This window comes from Cetorhinus maximus, chromosome 20, assembly GCF_964194155.1.
Source record: "Cetorhinus maximus chromosome 20, sCetMax3.hap1.1, whole genome shotgun sequence".
Classification (NCBI taxonomy): Eukaryota; Metazoa; Chordata; class Chondrichthyes; order Lamniformes; family Cetorhinidae; genus Cetorhinus; species Cetorhinus maximus.
In genome coordinates, this window is record NC_135898.1 from 25,276,270 (window position 1) to 25,302,127 (window position 25,858).

Consider the following 25,858-nt stretch of genomic DNA (forward strand, 5'->3'; position numbering starts at 1 on the left):
GGAAAAATTTATTAAATTTGTTTCCAATTTCCACCCCTCCATCATTTTCACATGGTCTATCTCTGACACTTCCCTTCCCTTCCTTGACCTCTCTGTCTCAATTTCTGGTGATAGACTGTCCACCAATATTCATTACAAGCCTACCGGCTCCCACAGCTACCTCGACTACAGCTCCTCACACCCCGCTTCCTGTAAGGACTCCATCCCATTCTCTCAGTTCTTTCGCCTCCGTCGCATCTGTTCTGATGATGCCACTTTCAAAAACAGTTCCTCTGGCATGTCTTCCTTCTTCCTTAACCGAGGTTTTCCACCCACGGTGGTTGACAGGGCCCTCAACCGTGTCCGGCCCATCTCCCATGCATCCGCCCTCACACCTTCCTCTCCCTCCCAGAAACATGATAGGGTCCCCCTTGTCGTCACTTATCACCCCACCAGCCTCTGCATTCAAAGGATCATCCTCTGCCATTTCCGCCAACTCCAGCGTGATGCCACCACCAAACACATCTTCCCTTCACCCCTTCTGGCGGCATTCCGCAGGGATCGTTCCCTCCTGGACACCCTGGTCCACTCCTCCATCACCCCCTACACCTCAACCCCCACCCCCTCCCACGGCACCTTCCCATGCAACCGCAGAAGGTGCAACACCTGCCCCTTTACTTCCCCTCTCCTCACCGTCCAAGGGCCTAAACACTCCTTTCAAGTGAAGCAGCATTTCACTTGCACTTCCCTCAATTTAGTCTACTGCATTCGCTGCTCCCAATGCGGTCTCCTCTACATTGGAGAGACCAAATGCAGACTGGGTGACCGCTTTGCGGAACACCTTCGGTCTGTCTGCAAGCACGGCCCAGACCTCCCTGTCCCTTGCCATTTCAACACTCCATCCTGCTCTCATGCCCACATGTCCGTCCTTGGCCTGCTGCATTGTTCCAGTGAAGCTCAACGCAAACTGGAGGAACAGCACCTCATCTTCCAACTAGGCACTTTACAGCCTTCCTGACTGAATATTGAGTTCAACAATTTTAGATCCTGAACTCTTTCCTACATCCCCACCCCCTTTCTGATCCCCTTTTTATCCAATAATTTATATAGATTTTTCTTTTCCCACCTATTTCCATTATTTTTAAATGTATTTCCATCCATTGTTTTATCTTTGCCTTTTAGCCTATTTCGATCCCTTCCCCCCACCCCACCCCACCCCCACGCGGGCTATCTGTACCTTTATTATCACATTCCTTAGATAATATCACCAGCTTCAACACCTCTTTGTCCTTTTGTCTATAACATCTTTTGGTTATCACCACCTATCACTGGCCCTCTATCCAGCTCTACTTGTCCCACCCCCCTTAATCCAGTTTATATTTCACCTCTTTTCTATTTTTCCTTAGTTCTGTTGAAGAGTCATATGGACTCGAAACGTTAACTATGTTCCTCTCTGTAGATGTTGTCAGACCTGCTGAGTTTTTCCAGGTATTTTTGTTTTTGTTTGAGAGAGTAAATGTTTCTTCTAGCCAAGGACAGCAGCCTGCATTTATGTGGCGTCTTTAACATTGTAGAAACATCACAAGGCCCCTTCACAGGAGTGTTCGCCACCAATATTTGACGCCAAGCCACATCAGGGCAGGTGGCAAATCGCATTGCCGAAGATGTAAGGTTTTAAGAGCATCTTAAAGGACGAGAAAGAGAGAGAGAGAGCTGAAGAGGATTAGGGAGGGAATTGTAGACCTTAGCACTCAGGCAACTGAAGGCACGGCTGCCAGTGAAATGAAATGGTCCTACATAGAATGAGTTTGAGCATTCTCAGCCTTTTCCTGATGGCTAGAAGTTCTCAATAGGCTGAATGGCCTCCTTCTGTGCAATGCTGATGCTATACTCCACAGCACAGCCTCCCCGGGTGTGAGAACAGCAATGTCACACGAACGTGTAAGGGGTTAAGCTGGATGGTCAGAGTTGTGATGTTGTTTCCTTGCAGCTGACAATCACAATATTGCTACAATATCACTGGGTGCAAAATGTAGACCAGTGTCGCTGTCGAGGATTGGCACCCCTCACCTTGACGTTTAACCAAGTTTAACAATGGCAACACTTGTAACGTTATATATAGAGTGCTTTTGGATGTTCTGAGGTTCTGAAAGGCGCTATATAAAGAGGCTGTATTCTCAAACCAGGCACTGCTGGGATCTCCCATCACCAAGAAGGAAAGCCAGTAAAACTTGGGAAATGACTGGCAATGCTCCGAACTGGTCTTGTATGCCTTACAATGGGAACTCCAGTTCGGACCTGTACCAGTCATTTCCAAGTTTTACTTCCTTTTCCTTCTGGGCACCGGGCACCAAGCGCCAATAGGCAGCACAGGCCCTCCCCTCCTGTTTACCCACCTCCTCTCAGGACAGGCAAACAGCTTACATGTGAACATACGAATTGGGAGCAGGAGTAGGCCACTCGGCCCCTCGAACCTGCTCCACCATTCAATAAGGTCAAGGCTGATCTGGTTTTAACCTCACATTCCTGCCTACCCCCGATAGCCTTTCACCCCCTTGCTTACCAAGAATCTACCTATCTCTGCCGTAAAGATATCCAAGGGCTTTGCCTCAACCTCCTTCGCACCTCTGGCATAGAGAGCAGCTGTGGCAGGACTTCAGCCTGTACCAATTGTGACTGCGTGGCCGGAGGAATAATTCACCCTGTCCCAATTTGGATTGGCTAGCTTAACGAAAGGTTCCACTGTAAAATCCCCTGAAGCTTGGTCACGGAGAAGCTCGCTCTATCCTGCTAAGGGAGAGCCTGAATCAAAAGTGGATCAATGGAGTCGAGGTTTAGCTCAGCCGTGATCTTATTGAAAGGTGCAGCAGGGTCAAGGGGGCAGGATGGCCTCTTCCTGTGCATCACTGATCAACATTGTCTTGGCAATGTGACTGCAACGTTAATCTACAGATACCACCGGCACTAAAACTTCGCAACACCATTGCCTCTGCAAAGGTATCTGAGGCAACACAACACGAGAAGCTGCTGTCAAATTCTGAAGATGGGATTGAATAGTTTCCCCTATTCCTGAGGTAATAAACACAAAACGCAGAAAGAGCCTTGCATATATTTCACACTTTACACTGCCACAGAACACCCCAAAGCACTTTACCGCCAATAAAGTACTTATGAAATGTTGTTACTGTTTTAGTGTGGGAAAAGGGATAGTCACTGTTGGTGTTTAATATTTCTTTCAAAGGTTTTTCTGCTTATTTCTGTGCCTGTCAAGGTGAGGGGTGCCAATGCTCGACAGGGACACTGGTCTACATTTTGTACCCAGTGATATTGTAGCAATATCGTGATTGTCAGCTGCAAGGAAACAACTTCACAACTCCGACCATCCAACTTAACCCCTTACTGAACATGTGACATTGCTGTTCCCACATCGAGGGAGGCCGATAATTTCACATTACTCTGTGTTCGATTATTGATGAAGGTTTGTTCAAATTCATTTTATGTAGGACTATTTCATTTTACCGGCAGCCCTGCTTTCAGTCGCCTGGGCCCTAGCTCTAGAATTCCCTCCCCAATCCTTTCCACCACTCTCTCTCTCTCTCGTCCTTTAAAATGCTCTTAAAAACTTACCTCTTCGATCTAGCTATTCACCAACTGCCCTGATGTGGCTTAGTGTCAAATATTGGTGGGGAACACTCCTGTGAAGCACCTTGGGATGTTTCTAATTATCTTAGAGGTGCTCTATAAATGCAGGTTGTTGTTCTTGACTAATACCAGCTCTAGACAAAACATGTACTCCTCTCAATATGGTTTGAACTTTAAACTTTAACCCTGGCTCCGGAGGTTAAAGGGCATCCGGCAACGGTGTTACTGGCTCCCCCCGTGGTCCAAACGAAGAAGATAAAGGGAGGAAACCCACCCAGTTACATACCGCCCCCTCCACTCCTGTAACATAATGAAAGTTCAGCTTTCTCATGAACCACTTGGTACCCACGAAGATGAAGATATGTTAACCCTTCGGAAAATAATGTGGTCGCTCCAACATGAGAAATAACTCACATCTTTGCAGTAATATTTTCATTGGCCAGGATAAACTTAACCAAAACTGGCAGAGAATGAAGTCTTGTCCCGAGGGGTGAAATACTTCAAATTCTACCATGTAATGTTCAGTATTTGAGATCTACAGAACTTCCCCTAGGCAAGGGGCTGCAACTGAGGGGGTCCGGACATTGAAGGGCTGGCACTTGCCACTGGGCGGGAACAGAAGAGGGAGCCGAAGGAAAACTGGATCTCTCATAACTCCAAAGGCCCACTTGACGTTTGGAAGCAAAGGAAAAAAAATCCCGGGCACTCGAACGCAGAGTGTTGTAAATTAAATGGCAGCGAAAGTGGTGAGCAGTGTTTACGGAAACAGAGAGAGTTTGACCACAGAGAGAAGGCCCTTCAGCCCATTGTGTTAGTGATGGTCAGTGAAGAGCTGCCCAGCTTTATCTCACCCTCCTGCACTAGGCCATGCACATCAGAGTTCATCCAAACACTTTCTCAAGAGGTGAGAGGTTCTGCCTCTACCACCTTTCCAGCAGCGAGTTCCAGCTCCCTACCTCTGAGTGAAAAAAAATTCTTCCTCATCTCGTCCCTAGTCCTTCCATCAATTATTTTGCATCGACCACCCCACCCCAGAACGAAATTTTACGGCTCCTCCTGCTGGTGGGGCTTTCCGGTCCTGCCAATGTCAGTGGGATTTTGAACGGCTTGTTGCGTTTTCTGGCCCCACCCCCACCTTGAGTTGGGGGTGGGGGGGTAAAATTCTGCATGTTTGAGCCCTCTGTGGAGATGAGTAGGTCGTCCCTATGTACTTGTATACAGGCCCCTCACAATTCTATTCTGTTCTCCGAATAAAATACTATAAAGGTCATCATTTCTGGACCTGAGCTGGAACTGCAGCCTTCAACCATGCCCTTCCCTTACTTCGTCCCCACTGCCCGCTTCGCTGCGACTGTGGTGCCACACGGGCTGGCATTCAGTTCGGGAGACAGGCAGGTGTCCTCCTCATTAGGGCAGAGGTGCCCCGTACCTTTCTCACGTTGCTCGGCACTGCCCACCCTCCAACCGCTCACTCACCCTCTCCCCCCCACCCCCCCTCCTAGCCTGCCCCTGGCCTTCCTCCGCCCATTTAAAAGGTCATCCCTCCCTCTGCACACGCCCATTCAAACCCTCTCAATCCCACAAGTACAGGAAAAAAAATTGCATTCCTTTGTTCTCTGTTCAAAAGTACATTGAACTCAATTCCACCCTTGTTCCCCCACGAACAGAAGAACGGTCCCTCTCACCACCATGACAAACTGCACGCAGAAATACTGACGCAAACTTCTGCTGCAATTTTTGCCTTCAGCACTACCACTCTTTTTAAACTTTCTATCAATAAATCCCCTCTAACAAATACAGTTCACAGAGTTCGAAAGAGCACCATAATATTCTGAAACATGGTGGGCGGGGGTTGCTCTTTCAGTCTCGCAAGATCGTACGGTTTGCAGAGCAGGGTTTATCCTACCTGTGCAGCCTCTGCATTTGAATAGTCTCTGCTGCTCTGTCCCCCTGCTTGCAGTCGAACAACTTCTCCGCTAAAACGCTCACTGCTGCCTGGACTGTTGACACAAAGCCAACCCTGCAGGCACCTGCCAATCAGAAGATTGCAGTTCAAGGTTCGTGTAGCATACAGCAGGGGCCTCAGGGAGAATCCCACTTCCCATTTACCAGCTGCTACTGACCTGATATCACTTATTCAACGCTCTCACCAGAAATATATCTCCTATCTTTGACCTCCGGGAGCATGGGGTGGGGAGTGAGCAGACTGTAGCTTGCCGTTGTCGCTGCGTGAGTTTTTAACCCACATCCACAATCATAAACTCAAACCGGGAGCTGGTTACAAAGCTTGCTTGCTCAGACGAGCACTCGTGGGCACATTTAAAAAAATTCATTCACGGGATGTGGGCGTCGCTGGCTGGACCAGCATTTATTGCCCATCCCTAATTGCCCCTTGAGAAGGTGGTGGTGAGCTGCCTTCTGGAGCCGCTGCAGTCCATGTGGTGTAGGTACACCCACAGTGCTGTTAAGGAGGGAGTTCCAGGATTTTGACCCAGCGACAGTGAAAGAGCGGTGATATATTTCCAAGTCAGGATGGTGAGTGACTTGGAGGGGAACTTCCAGGTGGTGGTGTTCCCATGTATCTGCTGCCCTTGTCCTTCTAGATGATAGTGGTCGTGGGTTTGGAAGGTGCTGTCTAAGGAGCCTTGGTGAGTTCTTGCAGTGCATCTTGTAGATGGTACACACTGTTGCTACTGTGCGTTGGTGGTGGAGGGAGTGAATGCGTGCGAATGGGGTGCCAATCAAGCAGGCTGCTTTGTCCTGGATGGTGTCAACCTTCTTGAGTGTTGTGGGAGCTGCACTCATCCAGGCAAGTGGGGAGTATTCCATCACACTTCTGACTTTGTGCCTTGTAGATGGTGGACAGGCTTTGGGGAGTCAAGGGGTGAGTTACTTGTTACAGGATTCCTAGCCTCTGATCTGCTCTTGTAGCCACAGCATTTATATGGCTGGTCCAGTTCAGTTTCTGGTCAAAGGTGACCACCAGGATGTTAATAGTGGGGGATTCAATGATGGTAATGCCATTGAATGTCAAGGGGCGATGGTTAGGTTCTCTCTTGTTGGAGATGGTCATTGTCTGGTACTTGTGTGGCGCGAATGTTACTTGCTGCTTGTCAGCCCAAGTCTGGCTGCATTTGGTCTAAACAGGATGCAGTATAGGCAGGTTTATGGAACACGGGCAGAGCTGGGGTAAATGCAGCACTACTGAGCAGGAATGGTTAAAGCTCCATTGAGATGTGTGAACTAACCCCATTCCCCATTCACCCTATTCCTGACGGCTGCCCAATGGCCTTTGCTGGACAGTAGACTGCATGACAAGAGGGTCAGCCTGACTGCGATGCCCATGCAGGTGAAAAGCCTGCTACTCTGGGCCGGTACAGGAGGGAGCCAGTACCCATGGAATAATACCCCAAGATGGAATCAGGAGGGTACACATGGGGTGGGGGGAGGGGCAGGACACTAGCATTCCCATCATTCTCATTGAAAAGGTCAAGAGAGGTTAAGAGCGCAGGCAGGAGTCCAGCTCGAGGGAGAATCCTGCAGACGGATAAAAGGAGTCACTGCCTGGGGGATATACTCAAAAGAAAAGGGCGCATAGGCGGAAGCGATCAATTGGAGCTCAGTGTTGTTCGTTCCGCTGGGGGAGTATTTGCTAAGGGCAGGCTGTTCAGGATCAGAGGAGCAAAGGTCAGAAAGGCGTCTTAAGTACGCAGGAAGGGCTGAAATTTGAAGAAGGAATGGGATCAGAGGGACGTGAAGGGGAAAAAATATCCTGAGAGGTGTTGGTACACATGAGGAGTTCCATAGACTGGAGTTCAAACCCCACCAGGATAGCTGGGAAAATTTAAATTCAGTGATTAATTAATCTGGAATAAAATGCTGGTCTCATTAATAATGATCACGAAACTACTGATTGTTGTAAAAACCCAGCTGGTTCACTAATGTCCTTTAGGGAAGGAAATCTGCCGTCCTTACCTGGTCTGGCCTACATGTGACTCCAGACCCACAGCAATGTGGTTGACTCTTAACTGCCCTCTGAAACAGCTAAGCAATCTACTCACTTGTATCAAACCGCTACAGGAAAATCAAAATGGAAATAAACTGTACGGGCCACCCGGCATTGACCTAGGCACCAGAAACAACAACGGCACACCTAGGCATGTCGACCATGCAAAGTCCTCCTTACGAGCATCTGGGGGCTTGGGCCAAAATTGGGAGAGCTGTTAGGCAGACTAGTCATGTAATAACCTGACAGTCATACTCACAGAATCGTAGCTTACAGGCAATGTCCCAGACACCACCATCACCACGCCTGGATATGCCGTGTCCCACTGACAGAACGGGCCCAGCAGAGGTGGCGGGCGGCACAGTGGTATACAGTCGGCAGGGAGTTGCCCTGGGAGTTCGAAACACTGATTCCGGACCCCATGTGCGCAAGTAAACCTCCTGCTGATTACCACCTACCGCCCACCTGGCGAATCAGTACTCCTCCATGTTAAACACCACATGAATGTACTCTGGGTAGGGGACTTCAATACCCATCGCCAAGAGTGGCTCGGTAGCACCACCACTGACCGAGCTGGCCAAGCCCTAAAGCTGCCAGGCTGGGTCTGCAGCAGGTTGTGAGGGAACCAACAAGAGGGAAATTCCTACTTGACCTCATCCTCACCAATCAACACCAATCTGTCACAGATGCATCTGTCCATGACAGTATTGGTAGGAGTGACCACCACACAGTCCTTGTGGAGACAAAGTCCCATCTTCACATTGAGGATGCTCTCCAGCGTGTTGTGTGGCACTACCACCGTGATAAGTGGGATAGATTTTGAACAGACCTTGCAGCTCAAGACTGGGCATCCATGAGGTGCTGTGGGCCATCAGCAGCAGCAGAATTGTACTCAAACGCAATATGTAACCTCATCGTCTGGCATACCCCCCACTCTACCATTATCACCAAGCCAGGGGATCAACCCTGGTTCAACGAAGTGTGCAGGAGAGCATGCCAGGAGCAGCAGCAGGCATACCTAAGAATGAGGTGTCAACCTGGTGAAGCTATACAACAGGACTACTTGCGTGTCAAATAGCATGAGCAGCAAGTGATAGACAGAACTAAGCGATCCCACAACCAACGGATCAGAGCTAAGTTCTGTAGTCCTGCCACATCCAATCGTGAATGCTGGTGGACAATTAAACAATTCACTGGAGTAGGAGGCTCCACAAATATCCCCTTCCTCAATGATAGAGGAGCCCAGCACACCAGTGCAAAAGATAAGGCTGAATCATTTGCTACAGTCTCCAGCCAGAAGTGCCAAGTGGATGATCCATCTTGGCCCCCTCTGGAGGTCCCCAGCATCACAGATGCCAATCTTCAGCCAATTCGAATCACTCCATGTGATATCAAGAAAAGGCTGAAGGCACTGGATACTGCAAAGGCTATGGGTCCTGACAATATTCCGGCAATAGTACTGAAGACTTGTGCTCCAGAACTAGCCGCGCCCCTAGCCAAGCTGTTCTATTACAGCTACAACACTGGCATCTACCCGGCTATGTGGAAAATTGCCCAGGTATGTCCTGTACATAAAATGCAGGACAAATCCAACCGGCCAATCACCCCATCAGCCTACTCTCCGTCATCATGTGAACTTCATTGCACACTCGTGCGATGTTTTGCTCGGCGGGCGTGTACAGAAGTTGGGAGTGCGCTCGGTGGCAATTAAGAAGGCAATTAAGCCCACTAGCGGCACAATTGACTCCGCTTTTTCGTGGTCCGTCCAACCTTACAGTTGGCAGGCGGTCGAATCGGCCAGGCGGACTTTGCATTTTTCATGAAACCTCATCCCAGGGCCGGATGAGTTTTCCACTATTAAATAAAACAAAAATAAAAATCTGTGGGCAACATTTTTATCATCGATATGTTCAGATGCCTGATTGTGATGCTTGGGCATTTTTCTTCCTGATTTACAAAACTTTATTTTGTGGTTTTTGGGTCTGCAGCTCCCTGAGGCAGCTCTTAGCCTTCAGTGAGCTTTCGTTCAGCTCTGGCCCGTGCCCGAGGTGATGTCATCGCCTGCCCTCCTCCCGCCCCTCCCCCTCCACCCTGGCAGCGCTGAGCTATTCAGTGCGCGTTTCATGCTGGCTGCCCGTTAATTGGCCAGGCAGCGTGAAATCGCAGTCAGGGGCCGATCGCGGTCGGTGGTCCGTTTCCTGACTGCTCCCGGGCCCAGCAATTGCGCCTGCCTGCTGAGCTGAAAATTCAGGCCAAAGTATGACACCTCGCCAGATTAGAACAGCTTGGTCAAAGAGGTAGGTTTTCAGAAGTGTCTTAAAGGAGGAATGCAAGGTAGAGAGGTGTAGAGGTTTCTGGAGGGAACTCCAGGTCTTGGGGCCTTGTCAACTGAAGGTGCTGATGGCAGAGCGATCAAACTCGGTGTTGCTGAAGAGGCCAGAATTAGAGGAGTGCAGGTATCTTGGAGACCAATGGGGCTGGAGGGGTGAGAATGGATTTGAAAACAAGGGTGAGAATTTTGAAAATCGAGGAGTTGTTTAACTGGGAGTCAGTGGAGGTGAGAGTTAATGGCATTTAAGACATGGGCGGCAGAGTGGCCTGAAGTTTACGGAGGATAGAATGTGGGAGGCCAGCCAGGAATGTGTTGGAATAAGTCAGGTCTAGAGGTAATGAAGGCATGGGCAATGGCTTCAGCAGCAGATGAGCTGAGACGGGTGAAATCGGGCAATGTTATGGAGGTGGAAATAGGCAGTCTTCATGATGGCCTCCTCTTGCTCCTATTTCTGATGTCCCTTTGCACTTTATCCGTCCACGTTATGCCAATACATTTCAGCTCTGTAGTTAGGGTGTTCCCACCACCCCGAGACTACCCAGCATTTGCAGTCAGGCAGCCGAGGGGAGTCAGGGGAAGTGACCCACAGATACCCACCTTATGGTCGGACCAACATAACAACGGGAGCTCAAACTCAGCCACAAACTGAATAAGCCCATTGAATAAGGGCCAGGTTTTATTTCAGGGGAACTTGAAGATTGTTCTGAGCTGGCATTTACTTTCTTGACAAACGCATCCCTCAGTATAAATGCGTTCTCAGCAGGTTTGGAAGATTCTGACAGCAGATCAATATATCTTAAATCTTTCAGCCACCCAAATATGACCCTGAGTCCTGGTTTTAAAAGGAAATTTGCCAACAATCCTACTTTCTCTTAATCTCCCTGAGCTTAGTTGTAGATCAACTGCCATTTTTTCTTATTGGTCATGGGATGAGGGCGTCACTGGCAAGGACAGCATTTGTTGCCCATCCCTAATTGCCCTCGAACTGAGTGGCTTGCTCGGCAGAGGGCAGTTAAGAGTCGCCCACATTGCTGTGAGTCTGGAGTCACAGGTAGGCCAGACAGGGTGAGGACAGCAGATTTCCTTCTCTAAAGGACATTAGTGAACCAGATGAGTTTTCACAACAATCGATAGTTTCCTGGTCACCATTACTGAGATGAGCTTTATATTCCAAGATTTATTACTTAATAGAATTTAAATTCCACCAGCCGCCTCGGTGGGATTTGAACCTGTGTCCCCAGAGCATTAGCCTGGGTCTCTGGATTACCAGTCCACCATGCCACCATCTCCTCCAGAGACATTCTGTTAAGTCTTTGCATTCCGGAGCCACTCCCAGAAACATCCCAAACCCAACCTTCCTACTAGTGACAGTACATTTTACACCGCTGAGGGCAGACTCAATTTGGACTGAGTGTAGACAGAAGGAGAGCAAATAGTTACAGCGCATCTGGAGTACCTGCAATGATTATTGTTGCTGTCAGAGCCTGGAGTATATCACCCCATCTTGTCATAGTCATCGTCATAGAGTTTACAGCACGGAAAGAGGCCCTTTGGCCCATCGTGTCCATGCCGGCCATCAAGCACCTATCTATTCTAATCCCATTTTCCAGCACTTGGCCCATGTACGCTATGGCATTTCAAGTGTTCATCTAAATACTTCTTAAATGTTGTGAGGGTTCCCACCTCTACCACCCTTTCAGTCAGTGAGTTCCAGATACCCCCCACCCTCTGGGTGAAAAAATTTTTCCTCAAATCCCCTCTAAACCTCCTGCCCCTTACCTTAAATCTATGCCCCCTAGTTATTAACCCCTCCACTAAGATGAAAAGTTTCTTCCTATCTACCCTGTCTTTGCCCCTCATAATTTTGTAAACCTCTATCAGGTCCCCCCTCAGCCTTCTCTGCTCTAAGGAAAACAGCCCCAGCCTATCCAGTCCCTCTTTATAACTGAAGCGGTCCAGCCCACACAACACCCTGGTGAATCTCCTCTGCACCCTCTCCAGTGCAATCACATTCTTCCTATAGTATGGTGACCAGAACTGCACACAGTACACCAGAATCACAGAATCTTAACGGCCCGTGTCTGCACCAGCTCTCCAAATGAGCATTACAACCTAGTGCCATTTCCCTGCCTGTTCCCCATACCCCTGCACATTGTTTCTATTCAAATAATCATTTAATGTCCTCTCAATAGAGCCTGCCTCCACCACACTTACAGGCAGCGCATTCCAGCCCTGAGCCCAGATGCAGCCTAACCAACGCTGTCCTTGGGGCTGAGGGACAGGGTGCAGTGAGATTGAGAAAAGGGAAATGGAGAGAATTTACAGGGGTCAATCTTGGGGCCATTGCCATTTTTACATATAATAAAGACTTGGATTTGTGTATACAGGGCATAGTTTCAATGTTTGCAGAGGACACAAAACCCAAGGGTGGGGAGGACAGTCACAGGCTTGAGAAAGACACAGGCAGACTGGAGAAATGGGCAGACTAAATTTCAGGTGAAGTGTGAAGCGGTACATTGTGGTCGGAAGAATAAGGGGGACAATGTAAAACAAATGGTAGAGTTTGAATGGGTTGTGCGCATACGAATAAAAACAAAAAACTACTGCGGATGCTGGAAATCCAAAACAAAAACAGAATTACCTGGAAAAACTCAGCAGGTCTGGCAGCATCAGCGGAGAAGAAAAGAGTTGACGTTTCGAGTCCTCATGACCCTTCAACAGAACTGAGTAATATTAGGAGAGGGGTGAATTTTTATCCTAATCTCCTAATATTACTCAGTTCTGTTGAAGGGTCATGAGGACTTGAAACGTCAACTCTTTTCTTCTCCGCCGATGCTGCCAGACCTGCTGAGTTTTTCCAGGTAATTCTGTTTTTGTTTTGTGCGCATACGAATCTTTGCCAGTGGCAGGACAAAGTTGTGAACGCTGTAACAAGGCAGCAAGAATCCTGGGCTTTATTAATAGAGGAACCGGGTACAAAACTAAGGAAGTTAGGTTAAACCTTGATAACACACTGGCTAGGCCCGATGGAGCACTGGATCCAATTCTAGGCACTGCATGATAGGAAAGACATTAATGGCTTGGAAAGGGGAGGGGGGGGGGATTTATGGGAATGGTTCCAAGGATAAGAGCCAGTGACACAAGGGGACTGGAGAATCTGGGGCGTTTTTACTCAGAAAAATTAAGAAGAGATTTGATAGAGGTGTACAACACCATGTAGGGTTTCGATAGAGTAAATAAGGAGAAACTGTTTCCACTGGCAGAACTGTCGGTAACCAGAGGACACAGACTGGCAAAAGTGGTGGAAAAAAATTCAATAATCACTTTGAAAAGGTATTGCTGGAAAAAAGAGAGATTGTTTTGTCAAAGTTTTTTGTCTTGCACTCATCAGGACAATTTGCAAGAAAATACCAATGTCGGGGGAAACAACATATTTATATTGCATGAGAAGAGACTGTTGATTGGTTGGCAAGTGGACTCTGATTGGTACAGGTGTTGCCATGAAGAATGCACCAGTTGATTGTGACTGAGCTAACTGCCAAGCATTGTTTAAAATTTAAGCTAGGCAGCTTGACTCTGATTGGTCAAGACATTGCTTTGGGGAATGAACCAGTGAATGGCTGTCACTTATTTTGTTTAGCTGAAATAGGCACAATGTGTGTACGTGTTTTTTCCATCTGCAAATCAGCACTCTCTTTTCATGCAGTATAAATATGTTGTTTCCCTGACATTGTCCTGATGAGTGCAAGGTGAAAAGTTTCGACAAAAAAGTTTCCTTTTTCAGCAATACTCAAGTTCTGTACTCCCAAACGACTATCAGGAAAGATACATATTTAAAAGGGGAAAAGTTTGCAAACTAGGGGGAACGGCTGGAGAGTCGGACTAATTGGATAGCTCTTTCAAAGGGCCAGCACAGACACGATGGGCCGAATGATCTCCTTCCACACTGTTTCATTCTGTGTTTCGATAAAGATGGGCAGGTGAGGAAAGTGATTAGTTAGGTGATGTTGCTGTGACCATAAGCTTTCCATTGAAGTTCAATTGATCAAAATTTTCAAGCAAAGTTCATTTTAACCATCAGTCAAACCTCTCAGGCTTAAATTGAGAGCCTTGCAAACGTGAGCACAAATACTTGCTGAAAGAGGCGGCAGCTGAAAGGTTTCTTCAGGCAACGTTTTGTGACAATATTGAAGTACTCAGAAGTTGAGTCTTTATCACACAGGGTCTGTGGTTCCTGCTGTTTGTTTCACCAGTGCAGCTGGAATATAAGAATGTGAATGAGCATTCAGGAGGGAATCAGTTTGGCAGTCTGAAAAGGGTGAATGTGCAGGGTTACGGGGAGGTGGAGGGGGAATGGCACGAGGCGAGTTGCTCATTTGGAGAGCCGGTGCGGACACGATGGGCTGAATGGCCTCCTGCCGTGCTGTAACAATTCTGTGATGCAGGATGATTCACAAGAGAGCAAAGAAATTTCTCCTTGGTGTTATGAAGTGATTCTGATCTCCCAGAGGGTGCTCTGACAGAATGAAGCACCGGGAGCAATTAAAGAAGTGCTCTTGTTTCTCAGGCTTGGAACCAACCACTAGTACAACTCTTCATTGATGCAAATTAAAAATCATTTTTCTCTCCTCTATTTAGAGGGCCTCAAAGGTACCAGGTTAGATCTTTAGTCTTGTTGAGCTTGTTAGTCTTGTTTGAGGTGGCAATGGGGAAATTAAAATTGGTCTCAGTAAAAACCTCATTTTAAATGTATTTAAGAAGAACTTGATGAAGGGTTAAAATCAATATTACAAACAGCAGTGGTTCAGCTTTTACCCACAGAATTCTAACTTTAGTCTTCAAACCTGTTGTCTAGCTGAAACTCTCTCAGATACTCTCACAGTAATGCTCCAAGTTATGCACTTGACTGCAATAAATTTGCGATGAATGCATTAAAATTGACTGAAGCACATTTCTACGTCACCACATATTGCAGACCTGAATGCCGTCCAGTGACTGCTACTGAAAACACACTCTCGGCTGGTCTCCCACATTCTACCATCTGGAAACCTGAAGTCATTCAAAACTCTGCTGCCCGTGTCTGAACTCGCACCGAGTCCCGTTCCCCTATCACCCCCTGTGCTCGCTGACCTACACTGGCTCCCGGACAAGCGATGCCTCAATTTTAACATTCTGATCTTTGTTTTCAAATCCCTCTCTATCCATCATACACTGTATAAATTGTTGTTTTTCTCTTATATTGGTATTATTGCGAAGTGCTCTGATGAGCGCAAGATGAAAAATTTCGACGTGTTTTTTTTCAGCAATAAAGATAATCCCCGGCCCCATAACTGTCCAATATATCTGCGCTCCTCTAATTCCAGCCTCTTATGCAGCCCCAATTTTAATTCCCCTCTGATTGTTGCTGGTACCTTCAGTTGCCTGGGCCCCAAACCCTGGAATCCCCTCCCCAAACCTCTCCACCTTGCTATCCTCCTATAAGACGCTCCTTAAAACTGACCTAATTAGGTCGTCTGATCTAATATCTCCTTTTGTGGTTCGGTGTTATACTTTGTTTTATAATGTTCCTGTGAAACACCTTGGGACGTTTCATTACCTTAAAGGCGTTATATAAATATAAGTTGTTGTTGTGCATGTGTATAGGTCACAGTGAGCGGAGGTTCAGGTCTGGCTGTGCTCAAATGAGACAGCCCTTTGTCATTCAATATGCAAACTCCAGATTGCGTGTCATTAATATGTGACTTGCTTGGAACCTAACAAACAATTAAATTCCTAATGTATGCAGGAGGCCCGAATGGAAGATGTGCTAATCTCTCATTTTCCTGGAATTTTGCCAATGTCCCACATGTGCACTCCAGGCCAGTACAGGCTGAACTATTTTGAGTTTTGCTTTATCGTGCATTCTTTGGCCCCTGCATCCATCTGGAAATGGCGAGTGCCTTTGTTAAACATCATAGCAGGAGTTTGAAGCAAAATATGCATTATATAACACATTAAAAATACACAAGGAGATATGGCAAGCCTTGCTGATTTGAGTGTTCCATTTCTGTCTGCTGAATTAGCAACTATCCAAGTCTATTCAGGGCGAGCTCCCTCTAAAGTAAAACCAACATCTCCCACAAGAGGTGTGAAGTGTTCCAGTTGACAATTTAGTCTATTGTTCACTGTTCACTATTCCAGGGTTGTCCTGGAATATAAAGATAATCATCGTTTGGCAGTGCAGAACTTGAGTATTGCTGAAAAAAGAGACATGTTGAAACTTTTCACCTTGCACTCATCAAGACACTTCACAAGAATACTAATATAGGGGGGAACGAACAATTTATACTCTCTTCACATGCAGTATAAATTGTTGTACTCTCCTTATATTGGTATTCTTGCGAAATGTCCTGATGAGTGCAAGGTGAAAAGTTTCAACGTCTCTTTATTCAGCAATAAAGATGATTCCCAACTTCTTCCCTCTACTGCAAACTGCCATCCTAAACGCCTCTCCCCGCCCCCTCCGCTCTCCCCACCAACTTCAAGTACAAGCAGTTCATGGACTTCTTTATCACTAAGATCGAGACCATCTGATCAGCAGCCTCTGCTGCTTCCCTCCCTCTCCCTAGCCCACCTTGGTCGAACTTCCTCTAATGCTCCCCCAGCTTCCCTAGCCCTGAACTCACATCCTTCTCCCATCTCCCCTCATTCCCTCTCCGAGTTCATCGTGTCCATGAGACCCACCTCATGATCCCTCAACCCTATTCCCAGTAAACTAGTGACCAACCAAGCTCCCCTCCCTGGGACCCTCAATGTGATAGAGGTGTACAAGGTTATGATATGCTTGGCTAAGGTAGACATGGGAAAACTGTTCCCATTAAGCAAGAGCTAGGCGACAGAGATTTAACTGAGGTTGGGCAAAAGATACAGGGGGGATGTGAGGAGGAGCTTTTTTACACAGCGAGAGGGGATGAGCTGGAACTTGCTGCCCACGAGGTTGGTGGAAACGGAGACGATGAAAGATTTCAAAAGGAAATTGAATGGGCACTTGAGGGAAATAAGATTCCAGGGCTATGGGGAGAGCGCAGGGGGAATGGGACTGTCTGGATTGTTCTACAGGCCAACTGGTCTCCTTTTGTGCTGCAATGACTCCATGGCCAGGATCTTGAGGATGGCGGGTTTCCCTTTCCACCATCTGAAGAGTCGGTGGAGAACACATCCCCGCCATTACTACTTGCCCCGCAGTCATTTAACGCTCCAACTAGTGTTAGTTGGCTGGAGACGGGACTTCTGCCCCCTCACTCGGGAGGGAGTCCCGCCTGAGAAAGCTGCTGGCCAATGAGCGGCCAGCGGATCTCTGGTCCCAGCAGCACCACAAGCTGCAGCGGACAGGGCTGGGACTACACGCAGGAGTCCAGGGCCAGATAATTGTGGGGGATTCAGGGTGGGGGGGCAGGTGAGGCCCAGGGGAGTGGGCAGAGGGCGAGGTGGCGGGTGTTGGTAGAGAGGCTGGAGGGGTGAGGGAGAGAGGACCTGTAGGGTCCGGACCTTCTGAGGGGGTGGGGGAGGGCCCGATGTTAGAAGGGGGCTGCTGAAGGAGGTGCCTCCCGCCTTTCTTACTCGAGACCTGAATACGGTTAATTTTCAGGCTTCACCCCACCCCTGAACTCCTCCCGCCAGCCTGAAAATTGAGGCTGGGTGGGGAACGGCCCTTAAGTGGTCAATAATTGGCCACTTAAGGAACTCAATTGAGGCCAGGGTGGGAGGGTGACCAGCCTGGGCCTTGCCCATTAAGTGTAAAATTGAGGAGAGGTCATGGCGAGCGGGAGCCCGTTGGGTAGGCCGTTTGAGAATTGTTACGGTCACCTCTCTGCCCCCTACCTAAAACCTGCCGGCGGGGAAATGTAAAACTCTGCCCGGTGACTTTAATGGTGGCAAGCGCTGTGAACCAGCTATTATTTTGCAGCATTTCCAGAGCCAAATTTGGTGGGAATGTGATAGAATCTGGTACGATTATCCCAACAATTCAGCAACATTGCTGGCTGCTCAGTATGGTCAGTGTGCAGATCAACCGGAATAAAAATAGACGTGAGGACTGACATTCAATCTCAGCCAGCGTGTAACAAGAGAAAGTCAGGCCAACAAGGGAAAGCCACACAAAATTGATTGGAGTGTTCGAATTCATGGACCTCAGTAATATCAAGTTACTTTGTGCAAGGTTGCGGATGAAGGATATTGTTGGGGAGGGGGCTCTGGAGCTACTAAAAAGGAGCATTTTCTGTCAGAGAGGAAGCAGCAAAATAGATACAAGGCACATAGGCTCTTGCAGGGACACAACGCCAAATGGCCTCCTTCTGTGCTGTAACCATTCGACGGTTCCCTGTATCTGGCCTACTCTTGCTCCTAACGTTTGCATGTTGAAGCAGTGAGTGAGCGCTCTGCCACAAGATTGTTCGCATCATGAGTTAATGACCTCGCCCCTATTACGGTGCAATGTGCCTATAAAATGTCACACCTTTCCTCATCCCCAGGTCACTGTAAGAGTTGACCCTCTCCCCAAAACGAGAACCATTGCCAGCAACTAACTAGAGGGCAAAATTAATTGTGACAGGATACCGGGGAATCTGCAGATCAAACCGTCACTCGTAGAAGCAAATTTAGTTTACGTACACTTGACGCTGAAAAGAATAAGCAAAGGCTTCTAGAAACGTAAATGTCCACAAAACCTGTGCGTTACGCTTTTGAGTAAGCTCAGTCAGGACTCAGTGGGTCACACTCCCCTCTCTGTGCCAGGAGGTTCGGAGTTCAAATCTCACTCCAGAGACTTCACCACGGCTCCAGTGCCAGGCGGAGGGAGTGCTGCCCTGGCTGAGGGAGATAGCTTAATACCTCATTGCTGTTTGTGGGATCCTGCTGTGCAGATTTCTAGGCCCTGACTGAACTTCAAAAGTGCTGAATTGGCTCTGAAGCACTTTGGGGCATCCTGCGGCACTATATAAATGCAAAGACTTTCTTTCTGAAGCAACTGGCTGAGTAATCGCCTCAAGAAACCTTCTACAGCTAAGGTCTTGGAAAGTCCTTTGCAATGGAGAGCAGCTTAAAACTAGGAAATAGTCAATCATTTGTTCTTTGGATTGAAAATTCCCTGAAATAGAGAATATTTGTTGCAAATTTTTTTTTATTATTTGTTCACAGGATGGAAGTGTCACTGGCTTGGCCAGCATTTAGTGCCCATCCCTAATTGCCCTTAAGAATTGAGTGACTTGCTCAGCCATTTCAGAGTCAACCACATTGCTGTGGGTCTGGAGTCACATATAGCCCAGACTGGGTAAGGACAGCAGATTTCCCTCCCTAAAGGACATTAGTGAACCAGATGGATTTTTACAACAATTGACAATGGTTTCATGGTCATCATTAGGCTTTTTAATTCCAGATTTTTTATTGAATTCAAACTCCAATGTCTACTGCGGTGGGGTTTGAACCTGGCCCCCCAGAACCATTACCAGGATTACTAGTCCAGTGACAGTACCACTATGGCACTGCCTGCCTTCTGCAATTGTCCAAACGCAGCTTGGTCATGGGGCTAGAGGTCAAGGAGGCAGTGAATCGCGATCCCGGGAATATGACAGGCTGCAGTAGCAGCTGAATCTCTCAAAGCGCTGGGTGTGGGTGGAAAGTTCCCAAAGTGGCCCTTTTCCCCAGCTGGCTACATTTTGATACTCTGTCGAAAGACTGGCATTCGAGGGAAAAATGTCTGTTCAAAAAATGCGTTCTGCTTTTCCTCTGGGTATAAGGAACATTATCCTTTGACTTACCATTGAAGCTAGCTGTGAAAAATTGCATGGTCCAAATGGCATCTCCAGATGAAAAGGCTTATTAAAAGGAGATAATACCTACTCTGTACACACAGCCCCAGCTTCGATCCTCCGCTCCCATTGAGTTATCCTGCAGCTTGACAGGGTAGATGCTGAGAGGATGTTTCCCCTTGTGGGGGAATCTAGAACGGGGGTGGGGGGGGGGGAGGTGCTGGGGTGCAGTTTCAAAATAAGGGGTTGCCCAATAAAGACGGAGATGAGGAGGAATTTCTTCTCTCAGAAGTTGTCGTTGGCTTTTTAAAAATTCATTGACGGGATGTGGACTTCGCTGGCTAGTCCAGCATTTATTGCCCATCCCTAGTTACCCTTGAGAAGGTGGTGGTGAGCTGCCTTCTTGAACCACTGCAGTCCATGTGGTATAGGTACATCCACAGTGCTGTTAGGGAGGGAGTTCCAAGATTTTGACCCAGCGACAGTGAAGGAACAGCAATATATTTCCAAGTCAGGATGGTGAGTGACTTGGAGGGAACTTGCAGGTGGTGGTGTTCCCATGTGTCTGCTGCCCTCGACGGTATCAGTTGTGGGTTTGGAAGGTGCTCCCTAAGGAGCCTTGGTCAGCACCATCCAAACCCCCAGAGAGCAGTGGAGGCTGCGTCACTGAATGTATTCATTGCTGAGTTAGACAGATTTTGGATTGACAAGGGAGTCGAGGGTTATGGGGGACAGGCAGGAAAGTGAAGTTAAGGCCACAAACTGATCGGCCATGATCTTATTGAATTGTCGGGACAGGTTTGAGGGGCCGAATGGCTGACTTCTGCTTCAATTTCTTGTGTTCTTATCTAATCTTAGCAAGGAAATCTGTCAAGAGCATCCCTGGACCAGGAGGGTCAACAAGGGTTGGGACCCTTGTTCTTGTTACTACCTAGCAAGCCCCCTAGGAAGTGCACCTGTGTAGTGACAGGACCGAACATAAGAAATAGGAGCAGGAGTAGGCCATTTGGCCCCTCAAGCCTGCTCCGCCATTCAGTAAGATCATGGCTGATCTGCCCCAGGCCTCAACTCCTCATAGCCCTCAACTCCCCGATATTTCAAAACTCTATCTACCTCCTCTTTAAATACTTTCAGTGATCTAGCCTCCACAACTCACTGGGGTCGAGAATTCCGGACACCGTGATGCATCTCCTAAGCCTGAAAGCTTACCGGCACTCCACCGCTAGGCTCACGCCTGACGGAGGGACTACGTTGGGGGAGATCCGGCGGGAATGCCACGCTGCATGGTCCCTGGGTATGCCAGCAACTCCAGGAGGGGAGGGATCAGGGAAGTGGGAAGGAAAACTAGGAGCCAAACCTTGATTCTTAATGGAATTGCCTGAAGGTATTATTTTAACTGACCTTCCTGGGCCGAAAGAGGGCGAGTTCAGGTTGGGGGTTAAAGTTGGGTGAGGTGCAAAACCCGGAGCCAAGCCAAATCCGCTCCCGAGGTTGTGTTAATATTCCAGAAGAGTGGAACTTAGCTTCCCAGCCTGCATCGAAGAATCTATCTCATCAGTTGCTTTCAACGCTTTGCCCTGTGTGCCAATGGCCTGACTCAGCCACAATGTGCCCTTTTCCACTTCCCACAGCAGCCAGTCTATGACCTTTCCAAGTGCCTGTGCGAATTGTGCTGAAGTTGGGCCAATTTTGAATTGTGGGCCCATGCTCATTAGACGCTGGGCTCCTGGTGTCTTCCCCCACACGCGGACCATGCAGCCAGCAAACCAAAGAGATTTGAATCAATAGTCAGTATCTAGATCACTGTTCCGCTCATTCTGTTAGACATCAAATGAGAACATCAATCCTCGCTTCTTTACGAATGAGCTTCCAACTACATATCAGCACCACCATCAAGACAGTCTATTGCCACCTCAGTGGCATCACCCGAGTCTGCCCCTTTCTCAGCTCATCTGCTGTTGAAACCCTCATTCATTGCCTCTAGACTCGACTATCCCAATATAACCCCGGCCATTCTCCCATATTCACCCCTCCATGCCTTAGAGTTGATGTCTGTGTCCTAACTTGCACTTACCTACACTGGCTCCCGGTCAAGCAATGCCTTAATTTTAAAATTCTCATCCTTGTTTTCAAATCCCTCCATGGCCTCGCCCCGCCTCGCTATCTCTGTAATCTCCAGCCCCATATCCCTCTGAGATCTCTGCACTCCTCGAATTCTGGCCTCTCGTGCATTCCCAATTATAATCGCCCGACCATTGGTGGCTGTGCCTTCAGCTGCCTGGGCCCCACGCTCGGGAATTTACTCCCTTTCCACCTTGCTTTTCTGCTTAGCATACACCTTTGACCAAGTTCTTGGTCATATGACCTAATATCCCCTTATGTGGCTCCATGTCATATTTAGAATGCTCCTGTGAGGTCTCTCAGGACTTTCATTTTGTTAAAGGTGTTATTTAAGTACAGGCTGTTCTTATATAAATGCAAGTTGTTGTTGACCTGGATTTGAATGCAGCTCACTCTGAAGAGAGAAGAATCCTTGTCTTTAGAACATCAAAACTAGGAGCAGGAGTAGGCAATTCAGCCCCTCGAGCCTGCCCCGCCATTCAATACGATCATGGCTGATCTCATTTCGGCCTCAACTCCAATTTCCCGCCCTCTCCCCATAACCTTTCAACCAGTTACTAATTAAAGTCTGTCTATCTTCTCCTTAAATTTATTCAGCGTCCCGGCATCCACTGCACTCTGAGGTAGTGAATTCCACAGATTCACGACCCTTTGAGAAAAGTAATTCCTCCTCATCTCTGATTTAAATCTACCACCCCTTAGCCTAAAGAATGGCCTCTCATTCTAGAATGCCCCACGAGGGGAAACATCCGCTCCACGTCTACTTTGTCTATCCCCTTTATCATCTTATATGCCTCAATTAGATCTCCTCTCATCCTTCTAAACTCCAGCAAGTATCGGCCTAAACTGCTCAATCTCTCCTCATAAGACAAGCCCCGCATCTCTGGAATCAATCTAGTGAACCTCCTCTGAACTGCCTGCAATGCAACTACATCCTTTCTCAAGTAAGGGGACCAAAACTGTGCACAGTACTCCAGGTGCGGTCTCACCAGTGCCTTGTACAGTTGCAACAACACTTCCCTGTTTTTATACTCTATTCCTTTAGCAATAAATGCCAAAATTCCATTTGCCTTCCTTATTACCTGCTGTACCTGCATACTAGCTTTCAGCGATTCATGCACGAGGACACCCAGATCCCTCTGCACTGAAGCACTCTGAAGTTTCTCTCCATTTAAATAATGTCACCTTTTTATTCCTCCGACCAAAATGGATAACCTCACACTTATCCACGTTAAACTCCATCTGCAAAATTTTGGCCCATTCACCTAACCTGTCCATATCCATTTGTAAATTTCTTATTTCTTCATTGCAACTTATTTTCCCACCTATTTTGGTGTCATCTGCAAATTTAGCTATAGTGCCTTCTACCCCCGAATCCAAGTCATTAATATAGATTGTAAATAGTTGAGGCCCAAGGACCAAACCCTGTGGCACCCCACTAGTTACAGCCTGCCATCCAGAAAAAGACCCATTTATCCCAACTCTCTGCTTTCTGTTGGTTAGCCAATCCTCTATCCAAGCTAATATATTACCCCTAACTCCGTGTGATCTTATCTTGTGTATTAATCTTTTATGCAGCACCTTATCAAAGGCCTTCTGGAAGTCCAGATATACTACATCTAAAGGATCCCCATTATCCATTTTGCTTGTCACATCTGCAAAGAACTCGAGCAAATTAGTCAAACACGATTTTGTCTTTAATAGTACAGACAACTCGCTGCGCACAAACGTGCGCTTGGGATGCTTCTGAAATGGAATCAATCTAACAACAGCCTCTGATGTCCCTTCCCCATCTGCCAACTCTCGGCCCATGGAGGGGGGAACAAGAGAATAAAATGGGGCAGGGGAAATCGAACCTCCAGCCATTAGTGTGGAAAGTTCCTTATTGAAATTGGGTGCTTCTTAATGCTTCAACATTCGGGACTCTCTCCAAAAGGGCTGTGGACGCTGTGCGGCAACTGGTGTTTCCCAGCCTGAGATTGAGTAGTCTCTCCCGGGCATGGGGATCATGGGACATGGGAATAAGTTGAGTAAATGGAGATAAGGTGCAGATTCGCCATGACCTAGCCGCATGGAGAAGCGGCTCTGAGGGGCTGAATGGCCTCCTCCTGTTTCTCTGGCTCCTAACAACAGTCCTCTCACCAAAGAAAGAACAGTATCAGAAACCAGACACTGCTGTCAATCTAGAGTGGTCATTCCATCACTTAAACAGTTATGGCAGTTCCTCACTTACCTTCAGCTGATCTTTCGACAATGCGGAGATGGAAGGGCTTTTGATTCAAGAAGAAAGCAGAACAGCCATAAATTCAAAAAGCTGATGTTTGCCCAGGAATCCAATCAAAAGAGAGAGTGCGAAGAGTCCCTGAAGGTCATAGGTCAACAGCGAGGAACAATGCTCACTGCAAGATCACACCAAGAGACATATTGTAACGCAGTAAAATGGAAGATCCCGGGGAGCCAGTGAGGTAGCTCGGAATTCTATAACCCGAGCAGACTTTTCCCCTCTCTCCCGCCAGCAAACTCAATGGGGTTGTACTTTACATGCCCTTTCCTGGCATGTTCTCGGCAGCAGGAGGGGGAGGGGAATGTAAAATAAGGCGGGTGCCTACCCCACCACCTTCTCACCCACTCCTATAATATATGGGGGGTGGGGAATGGGCGGCCACCAAAATAGGCAGCCTGCCCGCCATATTTAAATAAATAGTTAGGGGTCAATGGAGCTTGTTAACAAACCAATCGATCCTGATAATACGCTGCCCACGCCATAACACGGTTGGCGTGGGCCGTCGGGCAGGCCGCTGTTTTAAAAAACTTTTTCAAAGGGCGGGAAGGGATTGGGGATGTGGTACTATCTTTGTGGGCAGGGGGGGCGCACTATGCGCATTGGGGGTGCTGCCCTACTAAGATAGTACCCACCCCCCTTTTCTTCCTACCTGCCTGCTCTGTAAAACACACCAATCCCACCCCCACCTAAACTGCTCAAACCCATCCTGCCCAAGACCCTGGGCATACCTGGCTCTGGGATCCATGGGTCACCTCCTTCTTCCTGGTTGCAGACCCGGCAACGCCCACTAATGCGCTCTTGGCCACTGCCAGGAGTGCTGGAGCTGCTGACCAATCCAATTGGATGGCAGCTCCCGAGGGCTGGACTTCCTCCCCAGTGAGGGGCGAACGCCCCACCCTGCCCCAATTCAGCCCACCCACAGCAAGTTATGGCTGGCGTGGACTGGGTCGGCTCCACGCCAACTTTGCTTCCGGGGTTGGTGATGGGGAGGGGGTGTGGTGCGCTGGGGGGGGGTGCGGTGGAGGGTGTGGCAGGGGATATGGGTAGGGTGATCCATCATATCCCTCTGCAATATGCTGCCTATTAATGCTCACTCAAGCTGCGCACATCATCAAGCTGACAAATATGTTAAAAATATCATCCAATAGATTGGTTGATATGTCTACATGGGGATATATTGCATTCTGTAACTGAGGCAGGATTAAGGGCAATCAACCCTCCAATTCTACAGTGTCTGTCAACAGCAGAGATTCAAACAGTGGTATTTTCACTGTCTGCAGCTTTCCAGCTGTCCACGTGCACCCTCAGCTAAGTTTCTGACCCCATATCCCGTCCATCATCAAAAGCGCCTACTTCCACTTCCGCAGCATCACCCATCTCCAGCCGTGCCTCAGATCATCTGCTGCTGAACCCCTTGTCCATTCTACTGTTACCATGATAGACTCGATTCCAACATTCCCCCAGCTGGCTTCACATCATCCCCCCTTCTCTTAACTTCTCTATTTCAAAACTCTGCTGGCTGCAACCTAACTCTTTCATCACCCCTGTGCTTGCTGACCAACATTGCTTCTGGCAATGCCTCCATTTTCAAATTCCTATCCTCATGTTCATCAGTGATCTCACCCCCCACCTAACCCGCCAGCCTCATCCAGCCCAACGACAGTCCTGTTCTGTCCTTTTGAGCATCCCTGATTTCCATCGCTCCACCA

The 25,858-nt window shown here is 48.0% G+C and overlaps 1 protein-coding gene across 4 annotated transcripts in view; it reads right to left on the reverse strand.

Annotated features, from left to right (window-relative positions):
• The window catches only part of LOC144694980 (beta-adducin-like), a 165,960-nt gene that overhangs the window by 71,984 nt on the left and 68,118 nt on the right, over window positions 1–25,858 (reverse strand). For 2 of the 4 annotated variants that reach the window (XR_013579844.1, XM_078565803.1), the window contains exon 1: window positions 5,528–5,700. The exons of 1 other annotated variant lie outside the window; for it this stretch is intronic. The gene's annotated coding sequence lies outside the window, so the exon portion shown is untranslated. Of the gene's footprint in view, window positions 1–5,527; window positions 5,705–25,858 lie in introns of those variants that run through there. One more of the 4 variants, XM_078565805.1, reaches the window with a different exon arrangement.